We start from the raw sequence: 21,788 nt of genomic DNA, 5'->3' as shown, positions 1-21,788 counted from the left end.
ATTCTTGTTAAATTTGGCTAAATTATCGAATCTACATCCTTTTCGAACAGGTGTAACCGCTTGTGTTGTGAATTAATGGACTCATAAATCTCACGCATTTGAATTAATTAAAATAATTACTTGCATGATTTTTAACACTTTTTTACGTGCCGATCTGATTGGCGTGTTATTAATGGAAAATAACATTTTTTTCAGGTTATTCTTCGTGATATATTATGCGTCTGGGATTTCACGGTGCTTTCTCAATTACGAAACGTGGTACATTAGCTGGGTGATATTATGTTATTAAGGAATTTAGATGAAATTAACACTTTATAAATCAGTTTTCAAGACATTGTCTCGTGAAATTATCAACGTTTTGATTGACTTCAGAAGTAAAACTACTTCATATTTCGATGCTACCAGATAACACTTTTTCATCTTTTAATGCAGACAGACTTTCACGGAAGACACCCGAGAAATTAAAAAAATAAATAAAAGATACCCAGTTAAAAAAAATAAAATTCCTTGTTGTATTTGTGTATATCGAGCGTTCAAAAAATCAGTTAAGCGTTACGTTTACCTGTTCTATAAATGACATTTATGGTTTGACAGCTGATGAAGCTACGCCGTACGTTAACGAAAACAAAAATAACCATCAGGTCACTTGATCATTACACATTTCATTGGCATACTATTAAAAAGCATTCCAAAACATTTTACATAATGCCTAGAATTTTTAGACAATACATAATAAATCGTTAAAACAGTTTATTTTGTATTTTGTCTATTCTCGATGGATATGAATTGAGACGGTGGCTTTCACTGATGGTTCATGGTTGTGTAAGTTACTCCGGAGATGGTGCTTCCTCCGGTATGCTGGTTTGACAGATCCACTATCGAATAACATAAAATTCAACATTTCTCACTGAAACTGCACGTGTCGGAATGAGGATTCAATGCACTTTGCATCTGCATTGACGTTATTCTCGTTTCCCCCTCCTAGCGACTACACTGACTCGTGCATTTTCTATTTCCCGGAAAACCTGCATTGTTTATCAATGACTCAATAATTTCAGTTTGAAGCGTACGCTTTAAACCAAAATATTTTGAAGTGAAATTTATTTGTTGGAGGTCAATAGGATACACTTTTTGTGTTGAGAGAAAGGAATTAAAAATCAATAACTTATCCCTTATTTTAAGAAGATTTATCTGGCAAATATGTAGTAAAATAACTCTGTGTGCTAAAAAATGCTCTCGAATAATAATAAATATTTTCTTTGGAGTTAAAGGTACGGTGGACAACCAGACAACATTTTTTAATTGGAATAATTTAGATTTAAGCAACTTGGCCACCTATCGTCCAGCTGTAGAATGAAAATAGGTATTTGTACCGTGAGATCAACAATTATTTAGATCAAAGAAGTCTTTGGAATTTTGAACGTATCTAGACATTCAGGTGCTCTGGATGCACGCAAGTATTTTTGGTTGCATATACCTTGTTCAATTTAAATTTGGAAATTTTTGCAGAAACTCGGCAACAGCGCTGTATGTCTGTCTATTCTTCGTTATTGAAAACACCATTACGAAAGTAAGATTAATCTTTACGTTCTGAGGTAAAACCCATTTGATTATCGTGACAGTTGTTTGACGTTTATTAGCTGAGGTGTCAAAGTGTCAGCAGATGAATAATAATGTCCCACAAAATAATCAGCCATGAGCGAATATGACACTCCAGAGGTATCCATAAAAAATGGCTACCGTCTTTTCATTGTTTAGAAAAGCAAAGTTTAAATCAAACTTTCTCAAAATTAGAGCGTCAGAGTAAGCACACGAGTCATTGCCAAGGTTGCGTTTAATAAACAGTTTATTTTATCGCCGCTGGTTGTGTCTCGTTTTTACGAATTTTTTTAAGCAGAATTCTGAGGACATCGTTCTGTAAGATATTCGTGAAGAAACTAAAGCGCCATAATTGAATTTATTATCAAAAAAATCTAAAGAGTATGATTTATTGAAAATATGGATGACTGAAAGAAATGTCAAAACAATGTTGACGTTTAATGAAAATATCTGGATTAAATTTGAATAATGTACCATTAATATAAATAAATAAAGAAATAAATAATAACAAATTGTGTTATTTTCTGACTTGTTTCTAGAATCGTAGCAAAGTATTTTTAATCACTGGGGTTTATATAGTTTTTGCAAATAAAAGTTAATCTAAGCTGCTATGTTTACCTTACAATTAGCACAGCATGTATTGAGAAATCAGGTTGGGGTCAGTCATCGTCTCTTGATGATTCATGATGATTTAGAAATTTTCTTAATCCACTAGTGTTACACTATTCCTTGTTGAATAAAAATATACAGCGCCCATATTCCTTTATTGTAGAGAAAAAATGGTTAATAATAGGAGCCATATAATCTTATTTGACGAGGAATAGTATACATTTATTTAAAATTGATTTGCCATTTATGATTAATAGATTTAAATTTCAAACTATATCGGATGTTTATTTAAATTTCTCCTCTTTAGTCTGTGAAGTTGCCGTTGAGAGTCGATTGTGAACGCACCACGGATTACGGATCAGCTAACCTCACTTTTTGCACTGTTTGTGTTTTTACTCTGCAGACTGACTTACTATCTTTGTTCGTAATAAGGATTAATCACTGTTATTTTCTTCTTTTTCTATATTTGATATTCTTCATTTTCCCTCTTCGGTACTTTAAAATATTGACTTTTGGAAACCCTACTTTGAAAGATTCACGTTCGAGCGTTACAAGAAGAAACAGTCACAGTTCTTGATAAAGTTCCATATCATGGAAAAATATCCAAGAAACAACCTACCTCGTTTGGACAAAAAAACAAGACTATTTTTCATTTGAATATTTTTTTTTACTGCTGCAAGGCATCGAATTCTTCATCCTTCTTGAATATTATCTCACTAATATTAAGTCATTAAGAAGTTCAGATGAAATTAACACTTGGAGATAGCATCTCAGGAAATTATAGTTTTCGCTTGATTTAAAATTAGGACACTAAGTCAAATTTGAATACTGAAAGGTGGTACCTTACTCACATCATCTACGTGGGGTTAAATGATCTCGGTGGGCTTGAGTATACGAGTCAAACAGGTCCGAAATATCTCTAATCAGCATCAACAGTCCGTAAAAGGAGAGGCTCCAGGTCAAACCAAAGTAAAGTTTCATTATTGAATTTTCATGCAGACCACAAAATCCAGATGGTTATCGTAACCCTCCGAGTCCGGCGCAACGAATTACTAATTATTAATGTTCGTCGTGGTACCCATCATTACTAATTTATTTCGCTTTAAAAAAGGAAAGAAATTAATTACGCTCTATCATAATTCACCGGTTGTCGCCGATTTTTTAATTAATTTCGTTTCGTCTGATGTCCACTAAATCGTAAATTAAACGACCGATAATTAAATGGGACAAATATGGGCCGCGGCACCGACATTTTATTTATTTACTTTATTTCTGGTAAACACTGGGTATTTATTTATTTTAGAAAGATGTTGGGGCTTTCGGCGAGGACTCAAAGTGTGCCAATGCCGAGACGGTGGAGCACTTAAACGCTCTGGAGAGGAAGATAAATTAACCGAATCATCCTCTACTCTTCAACCTACCTCACTTGACGGTGATGAGAGATAGCAAGAAGTTTTTGTCAAGTGGTCTATTTGTTCCTCCCGAAAAACAACAATCGTAAAAAATTTGGGAAAAATGTGATATCTATCGAAAATGAAAAATATGTGATAGCGGTGCTTTTGAAACTGAAATGGAGAAATCGACAAATTGAAAATCATCAAGAGAAAAGGTACAGGGTGCCCATTTTATCTCTTCCCGCCTTACGGTTTAGCAATAGGCAACACATAATCCATTGCACAGATATCTTGGCGGAAATTATTTATTTTTTAAAATAAGAAACATAGTTAGCCAAAGTGAAACATTTAATATGCCACAAGGTGACATAACACATAACCTAATAGTTTAAACTAGAGTTCCTCTATTTCCAAATTTTTGAAGTGTTTGATGACTGATGTCATTCATGACGGTAATATTCAATGCAACCTTTTGAAAATTTTCAAAAACATTTTTTTTAAACATAGCAATCTCCGAAAAGTAAATTGTGTTGCCTATTTTGTAGTTTTAAGGCGGGAACCGATAAAATGGGCACACTGTACATCTCTTATTTAACCAATAGAAAACAAAAAATTTGCTAATAACATTTTTCAGAGTATTCTAGGTGAAAAGGGTGTGTCTCATGGAGCCGTCGTAGAGTCTATGTTGTTACTAATTTATATTAATGATGTTGTTAAACATGTCAAATATTATAAAATTAAGATTTGCATAAGCGGTATTAATACTAATGAGAAGATAAAAAGTAAGAAAAAGAAATGAAGATTCAGACTAAATCTATAAATATTTATATATTTATTTATTTTATTTATTGCAAATTAATAATAATAATGATTTATGCAAAAAATGCACTTGAACTCAACTTATACAAGTACATACATTATGTACCTGATTTTGAAATTTGGAATTTGTAAGAAACCAAAACCAAACCCGTCAAGAGTTTTCGCAAGGAGACCTGGAATATTTATGTATTCTACAGCGTATGCTAATAAAGATAAACATAAAAAACTCAACATAAAAAGTGTTGCGCAATATACGAGAAAATAACACTTTTGATTGACTGAACGTTATTTATTTTGCAGTGAGTTAGTGATAATTGATTTAAAAATAAATTGATTCGTAGTAGTGCTAATAAAATTGTCTGTCACAAATGAAAATGACGAATTATTTATTTTTTCTGAGTATTTAATGTGCGTGGTATAATTAACCGTACCTACCGTAAACTATCATTATAACGAGTTTATTTAGTACCGGTGCTGTTATTTTGAAATCATTTGATTCCTTGAACTCTATTATAGTAATTTAATATGTATGTAAAGTTCATTTTTTTACATTTACCTACCGACACGTGGCGATATTACTGTAATTTAAATTTACAATTTCTGTGGATACTTGTGACAATAAAAATAACAAAAATTATTATTAATTAAATATCTATTAATTGACATAAATAATAATAAAAATTACTATTTTTTTTCTCGCAGAAGAATATACAGGCTGTCTCAAAATTCGCGAATTCCAAATTCATAGCGTTGTAGGGGATCACTTCAGTAGTCCAAATACATATGGAAATTTAAAAAAAATCGGGATTCCCCCCACAAAGATATATTGGTCTGAAGGTGCATTCTTTGAAGTGCGTTTTCTTCAAATGAAGGCTGAAAATTTCAGTGTTTATTGTTATTTATGGTGTAGATGATTGTGGAAAATAATAACGTAAAACAATTTTTTGAAGAATGGCTTTAGTTTGGAGTAAAAAAATCTTAAATTTTTGTAATTTTTCTTAAAAATGGAACGGCAACGTAACTAGAATAGTATTTTGTCACTGTGGATATGAAGGCTGCTATGTATTGAACAAAATTAAACTGCTTATATCTTCTTCAGGAAGAGTGATTTTTTTTTCTAAGTATTTTTCGACCTCCACTGGGCCCTTCCCTACCACGCTCTGAATTCGGAATACGCGAATTTTGAGACACCCTGTATAGGTGTCCTCGAAATGTGTAGCAAAAAAATATGGGTAGTTGGTGACGATGAATAGAAGTTAAATACATATGTACAAAAAAAAATTCTGGTAAAAGTCTTTTTGTTTTTGAGATCGAAAACATTGAAACTTTGCTCAAAATTTCCAGTTGAAGTAATTAAGGAGAAAAAAAAGATACTGGAAATTTCGAGCCCAATTTTCATTCACAAACCCAAGGCAACAACAAACAAATTACTGCACAAAACAATACATAATTTCACCTTCGAAAAAATTTAAAAATTGTTATTCGGTAACTAAGAGTACAAAGACTACTGTAAGACGCGAGTATAGACCACTACGCGTTGCTATTATTTTGAAAATAATTAGACAATATCATCACCTTGATTAATTTATTATTCTATCAAAGTGAGGCTATTTTAAGACAATTTTACCATATTCGTGGGATACTACATTATTAACACTCTGTGTGATTACCCCAACTTGGCCTAGAGCCTCGTGGGGCAATGCTTGACAATACGTGCGTTAATAATATCTATATCCCACTTATATCGTAAATAACTATTAAAAATCAAATGACAGATATTTTACTGGTGATAATGTTAGATTTACATGTAAGTTTGACAAGAAAAGTAAATTTGCCAGATATGTACATATTCCAAAAAAAACAGGACAAAAGATTATGATGAATGATGAATGAGAAACCAAATCAAATAATACAGTAAATGTTTGTATATCTATGTAAAAATCTTCAGTTGTATAAAAAAAGTTCATATGATTTTCTGGAATAAAGATATGTATTTTTTGAGTAATCAGACAAAAGTTATGTTGACAAGATTACGTTCTCTAAAGATAAAATGTTCAAAAAATATGGTATGGTATCCAGTGTGAAATGGTAAATTTTATTTTTTTTATTCCAGAAGACTTACCTTTATGCAAACGCAGACAATTTAGTTTTAGTAAGATAAAGCAAAACAACTTTTGAAAAAAAAAAAGATAGGTCAAACTGAAAAATATTTGAAACTATTTTTCAAAAATAACCTGCTTCTGATTTATCTTAAGTTTCAGAAGAAAAAACTTTTCGTTATGTTTTTAATTGTTCAAGTTTATTATTTGAACAATTTGTTCGATCTACAATTTTTTAACAGGGAAAATTTTTCTGATAATAACGGTTTCAACACAGGAAGTATTATTATCAGTTTGATAATCTGTTTAAAACTGATGAAGTATTCTACGAAGTAAAAAGTTACAAATTACGAAAACGATAAAAAAAAATAATTCTTAATTTTCTCTAAAGCTGCATTTGGGACACCTACAGTACAGAAAATAAAAAATTAGTTTTTCTTCAAATGTCCGTAAAATATGACATTGCACTGCTGCATTGATAATGCTAAAGTGTCACTTCATTGTCATTGCATCTAACGAGCTGACCTGCGTCCGTGAAGTTATTATCCCCGCTGAGGAGCGTCCGTGAAGTTATTATCTCCGCTGAGGGCGTCCGTGAAGTTATTATCTCCGCTGATGAGCGGCTGTAAAGTAAACCAGCTAAATCATTTGAAATTCCTACCTGGTTTCTTAACACGTCTTAAATAATTTGTTACGAAGGTTTGAAGAAAAAATAGTATATGTTATTGGGAGCAAAAATGGTTTTATGTGCTTTGGCTGGTTTGTCTGCCTCACTGTGTTCGGCAGCCAATCGACCAGCCATAAAACTGCATTTTTGCTCCTCATAACATAATATACTATTATCTCACATTGTCCTATCTCTTATTTATTTTACACAGATAATGACTTACTTTATAGCACTTGGTGTGGTAATAAATGATTTTCCGCATGGCGTGCAGCAAAGTAAGTAATGGAAAAAAAATACAGAAAATTAAACTCATTCTCTTGGTAAACTATCATAAAAACGAAAATCTAAATTTTATTGTTCTTGTAGTTGCTAAACCGTTCGTTATGCTGTGATTTTGAAAACCTTCAGAGCCTACTTCTACTGAACTGAATTTCCATTCAAAAAGTGTCGATTTCAAAACTCACGCTTAAGATGAAGACAGCCTAATGTTTTCTTTTTAATTTTTAGGAGTACATTAGATGAACTTTTTCAAAATATAATTTTGACTCCCTACACCGAGTTCATCGCAAAATTAGTATTTTAATTTTTCAATGATGTTACGTCAAGTGCACGCGCAGTGTTGATTTTAAGGTTTGAATGGAGTGCTATGGAAATGAAAGAAAAAAATATACCGGGACATTTTTTTAACTCTGAACATAGTCCATCTTTATTCCCTATGTTCAATTTTAAAAAACATAGATCAATGCATTGTGAGTTGCTATGCAACCAACTATACCGAACACCAGAGATTTTGAAATAATGTTAAAAATTGTTCCGATCGATGGAATTGGTCTATCATGTGTTGCATTGGAAATGTCACGCACATTTCTAATGCTCTGATTGGCATTATGTGTATTTCTTCTTCAAACAACTTGACCATTTTGTTAAACTGTCAAGTACTTATTTTCGTTACCTTGGTTACGTGATTACATACATGCATTGACCTGTGTTTTTTCAAACTGAACATAGGGAATAAGTATGGGCTATGTTCAATGTTAAAAAAATGTCCCGGTATAAAGTCTTTATTCTTTATTCAAGAAAAATTAAAACAGACATAAGTTGAAGCAATATACTATGAACTCAATTCTAATGCATTTCTCGATAATGATTGGTCGGTCACTCTGCTCAGTTCTAGCATACTGTTCTCACGACAGCTTTGTCTTATTTCCGCACGAAGATCCTCTCAGTTATTCTTGAGAGTACCTCACAGATAAAAAACTGAAGGTGTAATATCCGGAGACCTGGAAGGTCATAGTTCAAACGGGCTATTTCTGCCTAACCGTTGTATTCGAAAATGTCCATCCAGACATTCACGTACCACTCCAGCATTGTAAGCGGATACACCATCTTGCTGGAAGTACATGCCTTCTCTGAACGTGCAAGAATTTTGGCTTAACGCTTTATTTTTTCGCAACGCGTTCGAGGAATGGCACGATTTGCAGATAAGATATAGTTATCATTGGGTTGCATTCGATTTCGACATGGATAGTCATTCGGGGATTTCTTCAGTTCCATGTCGAATAAGATTTCGCTGAGAATGTCTTCTGTTAAACTCGTCTGCAACTTCTACAACTACTCCACCATTATTAAAGAATGAATGCATTCTTGTAGGATATTCAATGAAAGAATGATATACATACATTCCGCGCCCTGTGTTAGAATAAAATATACTGAAATCCACTGCATTGGCTGCCGGCCAGTCACATCCCTCATATTTTCATTCATCATTTTTTCTTGGTATAGTCGTCGAGAAAGTATAGTTATCAACTTGCGTATAATGGTTATTACTCACTCGAATGATTCGACCACTCGCCTACGGCTCGTTCTGGAATTTTCATCCTTTGAATAATAGCCATCATTGAAGAATGTACTATTCTAACGTCATTCTAGATCTAGAAAATATAAATTAAAAACTGTATCAGGATATCTAGGCTCTTTAGTTTTTATTTCAAAGAATGTATTATTCTAACGTCATTCTAGAAAATATAAAATTAAAAACTGTAGCAGGATACCAAGGCTCTTTATTTTTTTTTCAAAATTTTTAGTGCTCAAACTCATTTTATTTTAATTTTTTAATTTTATTTTATTCGTTTTAAAAATTCCAAGTACTTCAAGATTTTCATTATCAATATCTTGACATCAGAATTGAACTCCCAAAATACTTAGATTAGTATAACTTTTTTACTTTTTTTTTAGAATTTTTATTAATTATTTATAGTTTGAAATAAAATTTCAAATGATTGATCATTGAAATAAAGTATGAAAAAATATTAGTTGCTTGCTTTTATTACTTGTGGGTTATTCTTGTCCTAATAGATTCCCCAATTTGCTTCAAGATGCAGATGCCTTCGGATATCAGAGATCTTCGCCTTCGATAAATGAAATGAGATACAATGAGCCTGCCACAAGGATGTTGATCTTCTAATTGAAGACATTCCACGGCGAGTAAATGAATACACAAGAACTACAGACCCCACATTAAAATTCAGTGTTTAAATTTTTTACTTTTGTTTGTATAGTATACTACTCTAGATCAACACGGCCTACTTAGGGGTGAACCTGACCTGATCTTCTCTTCTTTTATCTTAAGTAAAGAATAATAAGCTTTTTTCCACAAACGTTAAAAAAGCTGTACTATATTTCACTGTTTTTAGTGCGTAAACCATCTGTTTATAATAACAATGAAGAAAAGTAAAAAATGTATAAAAAAATTCAATTTCCCATTGGTAAAAAAAGTACTAGGTACTTTATACACTAGTTGCATAAATTACCATTACGCAGATGTTTACAGTTAACTAACTAATTTTAAATATAAAGAATTGTTAAATGAAATTTTATTGATAGAAGGTATCGGGTGTTCATTTAAATTTCCCGTCAAAGTTGGAGTTGCAGAGTCAATTGTGAATGGACCACGGATTACGGATCACGGGTCAGCTGTTTAAATCTAACCTCACTTTTTGCGTTGATTCTGTTTCTGCAAACTGACGAGTGGTGCGTTCACAATCGACTTTTCAACGCCAACTTTGACGGGAAAGTTAAATGAACACTGGATAGTTTCTAAGCGTTAGTATTAAAAAATGTATAAAAATATGATTTTTTGCATATGTAAGTTGAAAAATTTGGTCTAAAAGTATTTATAAAAAATTACAAAAAAAAAAAATAGGTATGCTTTGACAATCATCTCCAAGGCGATGGAATAAAATGATGCAAAAAAGTACTACTTTCACTACGATTTTGCAAGTAAAAAAGTGCCACTTTCATTACGATATGCAAAAAAATATGATTTTACAGCCCCAATTTTAACCAAAATATTGTTTATTTTTTAAATTTGTAAGTATCTATGTATTATTTTTTAAATTGTAATATTAATTTTAAATTAGTTAGAATTAAAACAAATTAGAATTGAAACGTACGTTCTTAGATAATGCCAAATCAAAATGGTAATTATGTAGGGATTACAGGATCAGGGACTACAGTGTGTTCTAAATAACTTTAAGTGTCGCAGTACCAAAATAAATCGTAAACAACCGTTTTAACCAAAAGACATAACAGTATGCTTTTATTGGTAATTAAACAAAAATTACGAAATAATGAGTTGAAGGTTAAGTCTAACAAAATAGTCAACATTTCTATAGGAGACAAAAAGAGAGAAAATATCTGAACTAAAAATGAGCTAAAATACACATCAAGTATTTACTAAACAATATTATCTAGCAACATAAAAATATTGCGTTCAGAAAAAAAGGCGCAAATCATCGCTCTAAAAGTGTAAATAAATCAATTTGCAAGCAAAAGTTCCACCACGTAGACATTTTTTTTTAATTTCCATGCACAATAATATTAAAGCAATGTTGACAAAGACTACAGCCTTGCATAACTTGTTAGAAATTCTGTCGTATCTATATTTTTAGAGCATTGTCGCACCCACTCTCGGATGCCAGAATTCCGTGTCATTTGTCACGGGAAGATTAAAAATTTTTGGCGCTCCTTATCGACGTTCGACATCTCGGACGATTAATCTTTTTTTTTCAAAATAATAGTCATCCGCATTAGGTTCCAGCGTCATAGACGACGTGCGTCAGTGTTTTTGTGAATAACAACAATGAAGTGGCGAAGTGACCCCTGAACCCCTAAGACCAGACTCGTGCGAGTTTCAAAGGTTGTAATAACAATTAATAGGGCACCGATAGCGAAAGGTTTCGTCAGAGCAGACGCGAAAAGTCTAATCTGCGGTGGATCCCGCGCTATCCGGATCCGACGCACACAGAATTCTTCGAGAATGTGACCTTGACGATTATCAATCAATTAAAAGCAAGCAACAGATGAGGTGATCTATAGACGGACGCGTGTACACGTGCCACGCGAATGGAATGAGCATGTGACGCCGGTCATACACATGGTGTTGTTTCGAGTAATAGTAAGACACTTTGAGGGCAGGGGCGGACTGGGGGGGTACTCAGGAAATTTTACTCGAGGCTTTTAAGTTAAAAAAAAATGTTTCAAAATTTAAATTGGAAACAAGTGTAAAGGGTGTTTTTTTTTTTTAAATTTTGCGTCGAAGTTGGCGTTGAAGAGTCGATTGTGAATGAACCACTCGTCTTAAAAACACTGGTTGTTCAAACTGCAGATTAAAAACACAAACATCGCAAAAAGTGAGGTTAGAATTAAACAGCTGATCAGAGTTGTAATCCTGTGGTGCGTTCACAAACGACTCTTCAACGTCAACTTCGACGCCAAATTAAAAGAAAAAAACACCCGTTATACAGATAGTATCAGTCTGTTGTGTAGATGTAAACAAATTTTCAGTAAAAAATTATCTAAAGTGTGGACAATAATATGGTGTATTGTGTACTGATAAAAATGAGTAAGTCTATAAGGAAATGAGTAATCAAAATTTGAAACGTATTTAAATTGATGAAACACCTGAATAGAATGTCAGTGTTAAAAAATAAAAATTTTGAATGTAATGAATGAAAATAATAATCTAAATATTTGCAGTACCACACTATGTATTTCCTCATCAAAGTAGTGGTCCAAAGTAAGTACTATGGAAAGTACAGTGCAGACTTCAACGTTCTCAAAATCAGTAAATCACTAACCTAACTTTCAAGACTGACATCTGATAATTGAAATCTTAACGAATTGCCAACTGAAATTTTTGGTCACAGACAACTCTCATTTTTTTTTTTTCGATCTCACGGTATCACGAACTATGTACACAAAACTGGATTTACAAGACTGAACATATCAATGCACAAAGATCCATATCTCATGATAAGACGGTACCGGCACTAAGATCAGAAGATTACTAGGCACACATTTGAAGTCGGAAGAAGCATCTTCAAAAGTGATATCAAGTATTATCTATTCACTTTGATTGTGACCACAACGAAAAACATAGTAGGCGCTGTTTAGCTGTGTGCTGCATACGTTTTACACTAAATATTTGTGTGGTGTGAACATGATGTGAAAATGTCAGAATTGTTAAAACTTGACCATGGTAGTAAAGCAATGATTTTAATGTATTTATCAATATTAATAACGGAAATCAATATTTGAAGTAGGAGAAACTAAAAACGTCTGTCTGATTCTGTGATCACGTCTGTTGAAAAGTGGGGTTATATCCAGGTACAGATTATTTAACGTAAAAACTTCGAAATCACCTCATGCAATTCTCGATATTAATGAAGAACGAAGGAAATGGTCATTTGGCAGTAAGACAAACGCGAAAAGTGCCTGGGGATTACTAATCAATTAGCATTGATTAATACAAATATTTTCAGATAAAAACTAATCAGACAGAAAGTTCAAAAAAATAATTTACAGGGGATGAAAAGGCAGAAGGTATCAAACTACAACACTTACTATCCAAAATGTACAACAAAAAAAGCACAAATAGAGTTAACTTTCTTGGTGATGTTCGTCTTTGTGAGTTGTTTTCCCGTTGGCTTCAATAAATGTCTCGAAACAAGTCAATATTAACCGTTTGGTCCCAACTTTGAGAAGACGACGTGGCATTTTGTTTTTGAATTCTAAAATGTTGTACCAAAACTCAATTTTATAGATATGCGCACAGTGTACGTCGAAAAACGTTTGCGCAAGTCGTTCTCCGTTCTGTCTTCTGTGAGCGTGACGTTTCTGTCAAAATGGCGCCTCCGAGAGTTGCCAACTGCGACTGGATTTAGTGTTATCTAAAATTCCCTATCAATAACCTAGCAACTGAAAAGTTACTACGGAGTGGTCACAATCAAAATGAATAGATTATACAAGTGATGACCGTGAGTTTTTAGCAAGTCATAAGAAAGAGTTATTTTGATAAACTGATGAGTCTAATCTTAGACTTGGACTTGTCCAAAAGTAACGCGCAGCTTTTCGCATAGTTTCTTTAGGAGAGATGTACCAGAACTGCCTTTGTGTTTGTGTTTTTAAGGTTGTAAAACAATTTTTTCAACAGAAAAGTTATCGTAAACATGATGGAATTTATAGAGTAAAACAAATAAAGGAGGATGTGATAGAGATAATGAAAACAATATACAATGGCACCGAAATGGGAGAGTTAGAAATTTGTGATTTACTTATCAAAGTATCTACGAGCTGTGTTTTGAATACAATAATTTCTCGTAAACATCACTCACAAATAAAAAGATAAAGCTACAAATTTAAGGAAGTTAAGTAGTTGTACGATACATGTTAGAGGAAAAAATAAACACTCTGCATCAATACTCAGATATATTTCATCACAATGATGAACTAGAATAGATAATACCTAATATGTCACTCAATTTTGAAAATTGTTGAAGTTTGTAGATAGTCCCATTGTAAACAAAACAATTAAAGCCTAAGTACCTTGAAGTGTGCGTAGGCTTTGCCGCCAGAAAATCACTTTTAGAAAAAAAAATTCAACATGAAATATATAGTTTAGGTGTTGGAGAGATGATAAAAATGATGGCTTGAACGGGAGAGGTTTTACACTCGAAGAAAATAATTAACTGAAGCTCAGTCGCAAGTATTTAGCAACAAGAGCACAATTAGCAAATGATCTAACCACTTCAAATTCCACGGTTTAATCCCATGTGAGGCAAACTTGCTTCAAGACGTGAGTTCACCCAGTTTTCTCTATCTTTGAAGGGATGGAAAACCATTTAGATAGATGCAATAGGTCTCTGATAGACGGTTCTGTTGGTATCCATGTACGATGTCTTCGTTGTATTGAATTTGATCATATCTAGAAGATAAGTTTGAAAATAATTTTCATAATAACGTCTACTCTTCTTCCTTATTATTGGCCATAAAATCTGGGCTGTCTCAAGGCCGAGGGAGTGATAGTCCCTTTGCTATTATTCATCATTTATGCTGCGGATACTCGAGATCCGTCAAATAGTGCCAGTTAAAAGCGTGGTGAACAATACACAACTCTATTGCAGTTTCCATTTTGGAGACTTGGTAGGAGCCAATCAAATCCTTAGTAATGAATGTATCTCTTGAACATGAATAGGTACTGACAAAAAACCATGATAATTTTTGTGACATAAAGAGAAAGTTCAACTAGTTAAAGATAATCTCTGTGTGACAGTTGGTGGAGTACAGTTAGTTGCTTTTGGTTTGATTTATTGATTTCAATCTCAGATAAAAAAATACGTGCAACGAATAATAACGAAATATCGAGTGTTCTTTTAAATTTATCCTCAAAGTTGGTGTTGAAGAGTCGATTGTGAACGCACCACACGTCCGTCTGGAGAGTAAAAACACAAACAACGCAAAAAGTGAGGTTTGCTTTAAACAGTTGATCAACTGATCCGTGGTGCGTTCACAATTGTCTCTTCAACGCCAATTTTGAGGATACATTTAAATGAACACCCGATATAATTTAGATTATAGATGGTTAAAGAAAGTGAAAACTGTTTGAGGATCACTCTGTATATTTAGTCTATAATAGACTTATTCAAATCCTTGTTGTAAATACATATCGCGCGTTCAAATGAAATCCTGGGCTGAGGAGGCGTTGGAAACCGTCAATTGTTGTGCTTTTTTAAGCGTAGATTAATTAGAGCATGTTGACAGCTAACCTAAAATTTAGAGCCAAAAAAATCTTTCTTTTTTTTCTTTCTTTGCAATATTATACATTAAAAATAGAATAACTTAACGATTCCTATTTTCGAAACAAATATCTAAGGGCACCTTTTGCTGAAAACAAACATGTTCAATTATGTCCCGATTAAACATAAACAAATGTCATTCGTGTCAAACGGCGGTAAATTCAAACTTTACACTGTTCTAGACGGTTTAATTTTTCCAATACCTACTCAGCCCAGGATTTCATTTGAATGCGCGAGACAATCAATCAAATAGATTGTAACATTTATCACACCTTTATTTAGTAGATATGACATCTAAAACTTGAACTAGAACTAGAACCACTTTCAATTTTTCCGCAAAACATTTTTGTACCATTTCGCATGAGTATCAAAATGAACAAAACGTTTAATTATTTTGCGTGTGTTGTCCAAGGCGTTGGCCCCGTGAAACTTTCGCCGGGCCAGTCTGGCCCTGAATGCGGGACTTCGTCCATGTGTACCGTATATGTGAGTCAACCTCGACGCGTGTTATCCACCAGGATGTAAATAACACACTGACATTTTAATACAAACAAGTACACACACAGTCGCATTTAATTAAAGGACGGGATCCGCGCCTCTTGGTTACACCGCGTACGAACAGTTATTACTACGCAACATACGCAGTGGCGTAACTGACACTTCGGACTGATAATCCCATCTAACCCACTTACCCCACACCTGTTGCGTATTGACAACGTGACGGAACCGTCTTGGATATATTTGTCAAACGAGACGACTTTCACAATTACTGCAAATAAAGTCAATGTGCAAATATTCAGCGATCGACAAGCAATTAAATCTAGAGATTTCACAAGCAAAAGTATTGATTTTTTGGTAATTGTTCACTTTAACTACTTCTGGAATTTTCGCGGTTTTTCTGGCTAGACAGCCTCGGGGCGTCCTCCTAGATGGTTTCCCACCATTCAAACCTTGTGCAAATGCCTTTTTTTCTCTCTTGTTGTGTTTCAAGGTCGCGTCAATGTCTTAGTACATATAACTAAAGGGTAAGGAAAATTCATTTGCACAAGGTTTGGGTGGTGGAAAACGATGTAGGAGGACGCCCTGAGGCTGTCTAGCCAGAAAAAACGGGAAAATTCCAGAAGTAGCTAAAGTGAACAATGACCGATTTTTTTCTTGGTTTCTATAAACTTATCAAATCTCTACAAAATATGATAAGTAATCAAAATAATTATTAAGTTGGTGCAATATTATTTTACTATCAATCAATTAGATTTGTTTCCGTATAGCTAAGTCATCATTGTTTTCTGTTCCATTTTCAATTTTTTAAATTTGTTAAATTAACTTCATGGGGCCCTTGTTGTTATTATTTTGTATGTTTCAAATTGTTTCACATTCTTTTATTTTTATCTCAGTTGATTCTCTATCTATTTAGTCCAAATTGTTCTGTTCTACCTTTTTCGTCTCAGATTGTGTTTTTGTTAATCACATATTATTATTTTTTCATTTTTTTAAACCTTTATCTCCTTCATCCTCTTATTGCTCATCCTTGTAGATATCATTGTTTTGTTCTTTGCATTTTTTCAAAAAAACTTCCTTTATTTTTATTACATATGTAGTTACAATAAAAAGTAAAAAATAAATGTTTTTTTTAATACAGGATGTTACAAAATGAAATCACATGAAACTTTAAAAAGCAGTGAAACTGATTACACAAATCTTGAATCTTTATAGAAAAGACAAATTTAAAACAAAAACATATTATTTAAATTAATTTGTAAATGTATAAATTAATATCCGGTGTTCATTTAAATTTCTCCTCAAAGTAGGCGTTGAAGAGTCGATTGTGAACGCACCACGGATTACAGATCACGGATCACTTATTGAAATCTAACCTCACTTTTTGCGTTGTTTGTGTTTTTACTCGGTAGACTGACGAGTGGCGCGTTCACAATCTACCCTTCAACGCCAACTTTGAGAATATATTTAAATGAACACCCGATATACAGGGTGTCCCCAAAAAAAAAGACGAGTCCATAGCTCCCTTATTTATCGGAGGATTTTAATTATCTATTCACCAAATCAAATGGTTGTTAGTAGGCTACAAAACGGCTTAATAAATTCACGTATAGCTTCAAGGGCTTCAAGACTAAACTGTCAAAATATTTTTTTTCAAATGGGATTACATACTTTTTTTTAGTAATTCTGATTTAGATTTTAATTCTGAAAACAACAATGTATCACAAGTATAACTCCACATAAAAAAAATAACACTAACTTTTGAAACAAATGACGAGCACAAAGCGAAAAGCTATCAAAATGCATTGCGTTACAATGTAATAACCAAATTAAGGTAGCTGGAAAAACAAATGACAAATAATAACATGTGGGATTGCGCAGATATGCCGCCATGTTTAGCGCAAAACAAAAATGTTCTAGACGATAGTAACGTTTTTAAATTATTTTTTTTTGTGAATTTTTGGTATTTAAGTGTATATTTGTGATACATTGTTGTTTTCAGAATAAAAATCTATATCAGAATTACTAAAAAAAAATATGTAATCCCATTTGAAAAAAAATATTTTGACAGTTTACCTTTGAAGTCCATGGGCCTATACTTGAATTTATTAGGCCATTTTGTAGCCTATTAACAACCATTTAATTTGGTTTACAGATAATTAAAATCTTCCGATAAATAACGGAGTTATGGACTCGTCTTCTTTTTTGGGGACACCCTGTATTAGAAACACAAATATTGAAAAACAAAACAAACTAAATAAGAGTAATGACATTTCAAATAACAATTTAGCAAAGCCCTGACAGATGGTGCCTTACTTTCTCATTAGCTATCCACCACTTTCAAATGAACGTATTTTTCAATTACGTCTTCTGAAGGGAAACTTTCCTATAAATTTTATTTTGAAAATTTCCTTCTACCTAGAACTGTTTTTATTTCTGATCGTCTGGAACAGATTGTGCGTTATAAAACTTGCAAGGCAAAAGTTATTTGCATATTAAATTCAAGTACATATAATTACCTGAGAATGCACTTTATGAGTAATAAACTACATTCGATAACATGTTTTATGTTAAAATTATCTCGAATGACTAATTAATTTTTCGATAACCTGTACAGTGGTCTAAGTTTTAATGTCTTGTTTCTGCATTAAACAAACAGAGGGACAAAATTATTTTGTAGCTTCTGTACAACAAACATAAAAGATCCTAAAACACTATATTGAGGAACTTCATTGTTGTTCCATTGTTGAACATAAAAGCTGCGATACCATAATAGATCTACAATGTCAATGTTATTTCAGAAAAATCAAAGTAAACGAAATTTTCGTGCTTATTCCCCTTTATACATTTTTCAGTCCATTTTGATAAGAAAACCGTTGACTCCTCCTACTCTTCCATGAGGTACTTCAGTTAGTATAGGTCTGCGCAAACGACGAATATCGGTCCAGTTTTCACTTACAGATTTTTTACTGGTTTATCGCCTTGCCTTCGCGCAGATATTTCCAAGGTCACAGCCCATGAGAGAATCCAACGCCTCTACCAACGTTGAGCTGTATCTAAAGCTAGATAGTTTTTCCAACACCAAGATTTGATAAGGGTTGCAAAGTTAATTTTCTTTTTTGATATTTTGTTAATTCTTTATTACCGCACTAGTGGTAACATATATCAGGAGCAAAACTTATGGAAGGATTGGGTGTACAGATATAGTGTGTTTTACCAGTTAGACAGTTACGAATATTAGATTACTTGTAATACAATGTTGCCACAAGTGTCTGCCACTCGTGCTTATTTCTAAAAAAACAAAAGCATTCGTGAGTTTGGAAAGAATCCACACACTAAGGAGATTAAAACTGACAATTCATGAATATATTCATAAGTAAAGAAATGATTTGATAACTGGTTCCATCGAATAAATAAATGAATTAAACTGACAATAAGTGTAAAGTATCGGGTGTTCATTTAAATTTCTGGTCAAAATTGGCGTTGAAGGGTCGGTTGTGAACGCACCACGGATTACGCACTTTTGCGTTGTTTGTGTTTTTACTCTGGAGACTGACGAGTGCGGTGCGTTCACAATCAACTCTTCAACGCCACTTTGAAGGGAAATTTAAATGAACACCCGATACTTCCAACAAAAAATAAAATAATTTTTAAAACGTCAAAATTATGATTGTAAGATATTTTGGGTTAGGTTTTATTAGCTTTTAGTAATTTTCAATCAGTATCAGTATTTTTGAATCGAATTTTTTACCAAAGTTTTCAACAACAGTAATTGAAAAACTTTGACAGAATCAGATTCATTTTCAGAAACGAGCTGATGACTTTGGCCCTTTGATCTCCCAACCTCCCAGCAGTACATTTATTTTTCACTCGTGTCCGACACACTTTTTCTCGAAGAAAGCGCTTTCATCAGTCGCGAGACAAATCTTCACTTGTGACGTCCGTTAATCTCTATCATTAAGAGAAGTGAAGATAAAAGGCAAGAGAACGCGTGTCTGGAGTGCGACCGTTGAACAATAAGTCTGTATGATTGAATGGCGCGATATCGTCCACTTCAACTCGCAGGTAAAGAGAGAGTAGACAGCGGCTGAAGATATGAGGATTATTCCGACATAGTGAGGTGACCGTGCCACCTAGGTAGTCGAACAAACAATGTCGATTATGCGACGGTTTCCTCCTCACACTAATAAGCCCAATCAGACAGAAACGTGATCATTAAAAATTAATCTATTCCGGACGACAACACGGCCATTATGGCCTTTTCTTCGCCAAAAGAAGAAACGCCGGACCTGAAACGCGTCGCAATAGGCGTGAAAATTGCCACCGCCAACAATAGTTTCGTACGTGATTTATCTGTCTGACGGAAGATTTGGATGGCGAAGTGTTATTTCAAAGGAATTCGTCATGATCACGTTCATCAAAGGACGAAATAGGAGTGACCGCACACGAACCGATGCCGCCGCGTTTTCCCCAAATTTGCTCTCACGCTGACCGAAGGAAGAGTCTGCAAAAAACTGTTGAATCACAATGTGTTAATCGGCGATTTGTTTGAATCCAAGGGTTAGACGCAGGTGGCTGTGTTGTTGTAGATTTGGGGTCGGGCCGAGAGGGGGTCTAGGAGCAGGTCCAAAAATTTGAATTATGTCCACAGGCTGCTGGATTTTTTGTGTGGCGGTGTTTACGGATAACCGTTTATACCTGTCATTTGTCACTTTCAAAAACATTATAATTTATATATTTCATCATCTGTCGTTTAGGTATGCGAGCTTAGATCGGTCCGATAAACTTATTAGTAATTCGGTGTTTGGGATTGACCAAGTTACCGTATATAGAGTCTGAAAATGTCATCTGAAAAAATTTAGCAAAGGTCAAAAACATAATCTATTAAATACAGGTTGTTATGTGACTTCTGGTACAACTGAATTTCGACAATACTTTCAAAAACTTAACGATTTGTCAAACATTTTAAATTAAATTCACTACCTTCAAAATGACATTTCGCTACCGCAACAGTCAACCGCGAATGTAAATTTCGCGCACTAGTGCTTTAAAATCATCCAAAAAGCATTCGCCTTTTTGAGTATTCTAGAAATAATTTGACTTGATAATAATAATCTGGTTTACAAAACGCCATTTCTCCAATTTTGATGTTGAAAATTTCGAAAGAGTGAAAATAAATCGCTATTAATTTGACTGTTTGGCAAACGCATGGACAAGCGCCATCTATTCACAAAGTGTGCACGACAAATCAGACATAATGTTCGTTTCAAAAAATATTCTACAAATTTCTATGCGCGAAAATGTATTTGGCACATTCACGCAAATGAAGTACTCGCTCCTTCGTCGCTCGTGCCTCAAATATGCGCTCATGTCTTCTGGCACTCGGTTCGTATTTAACTATTTCCTCTTATAAACGCTTCATTATCGTAAAAACCGCAATCATTTTAAAAAATCACACTTGAAGAAACTAAAAGTTAAATCATCCATCTCAGTTTTTCATAATTATTAATTTTATTCACTCTGTATCATAAGTAACAGTATTATCTTCTGTATTATATCGAATTTCGAATCAATTACAAGAATGCAAAAAACGTTATACGACTATAAATCAAACATATCTAATAAGAGTACATATAAGATTTTTAAATAAATCAAGATAATTCCTACTTTGAAAGATAAAATATTTCTTTTGTGGCACATCAACTGGCGTTAACTACGTAGTTGCTGTGGTTAATGATTATATCAAGAACCCACAATTTTGTATTATCTTCAAGATCCCATCATAGAGATTCTTACAAGAGTAAATAATTGTACTGAATTTTCAATTTTATCAAGATGCCAACAACGTAAAGTATCTACATATCTTAAGAACATTTCGTCTAAATACATTGTCAGTTTATATCAAAAGTAGATTGAATCTAGATATCTGATTTGTTCAAAATATTTTAATAATTGAACTTCTTTAAAT

General features: G+C 33.3%; 1 long non-coding RNA gene across 1 annotated transcript; it reads left to right on the top strand.

The window, feature by feature from the left end:
- Positions 1-12,584: 12,584 nt before the first annotated feature.
- Positions 12,585-13,141, top strand: LOC138126833 (uncharacterized). Its single transcript, XR_011157977.1, has 2 exons — positions 12,585-12,940; positions 13,010-13,141. It is a non-coding gene; the product is annotated as an uncharacterized lncRNA (long non-coding RNA).
- The last annotated feature ends 8,647 nt before the right edge of the window (positions 13,142-21,788 follow it).

Source organism: Tenebrio molitor, chromosome 3 (assembly GCF_963966145.1).
Source record: "Tenebrio molitor chromosome 3, icTenMoli1.1, whole genome shotgun sequence".
Taxonomy (NCBI): domain Eukaryota; kingdom Metazoa; phylum Arthropoda; class Insecta; order Coleoptera; family Tenebrionidae; genus Tenebrio; species Tenebrio molitor.
The sequence above is the reverse complement of the archived record's forward strand: the minus strand, read 5'-3'. Positions and strand labels throughout refer to the sequence as shown.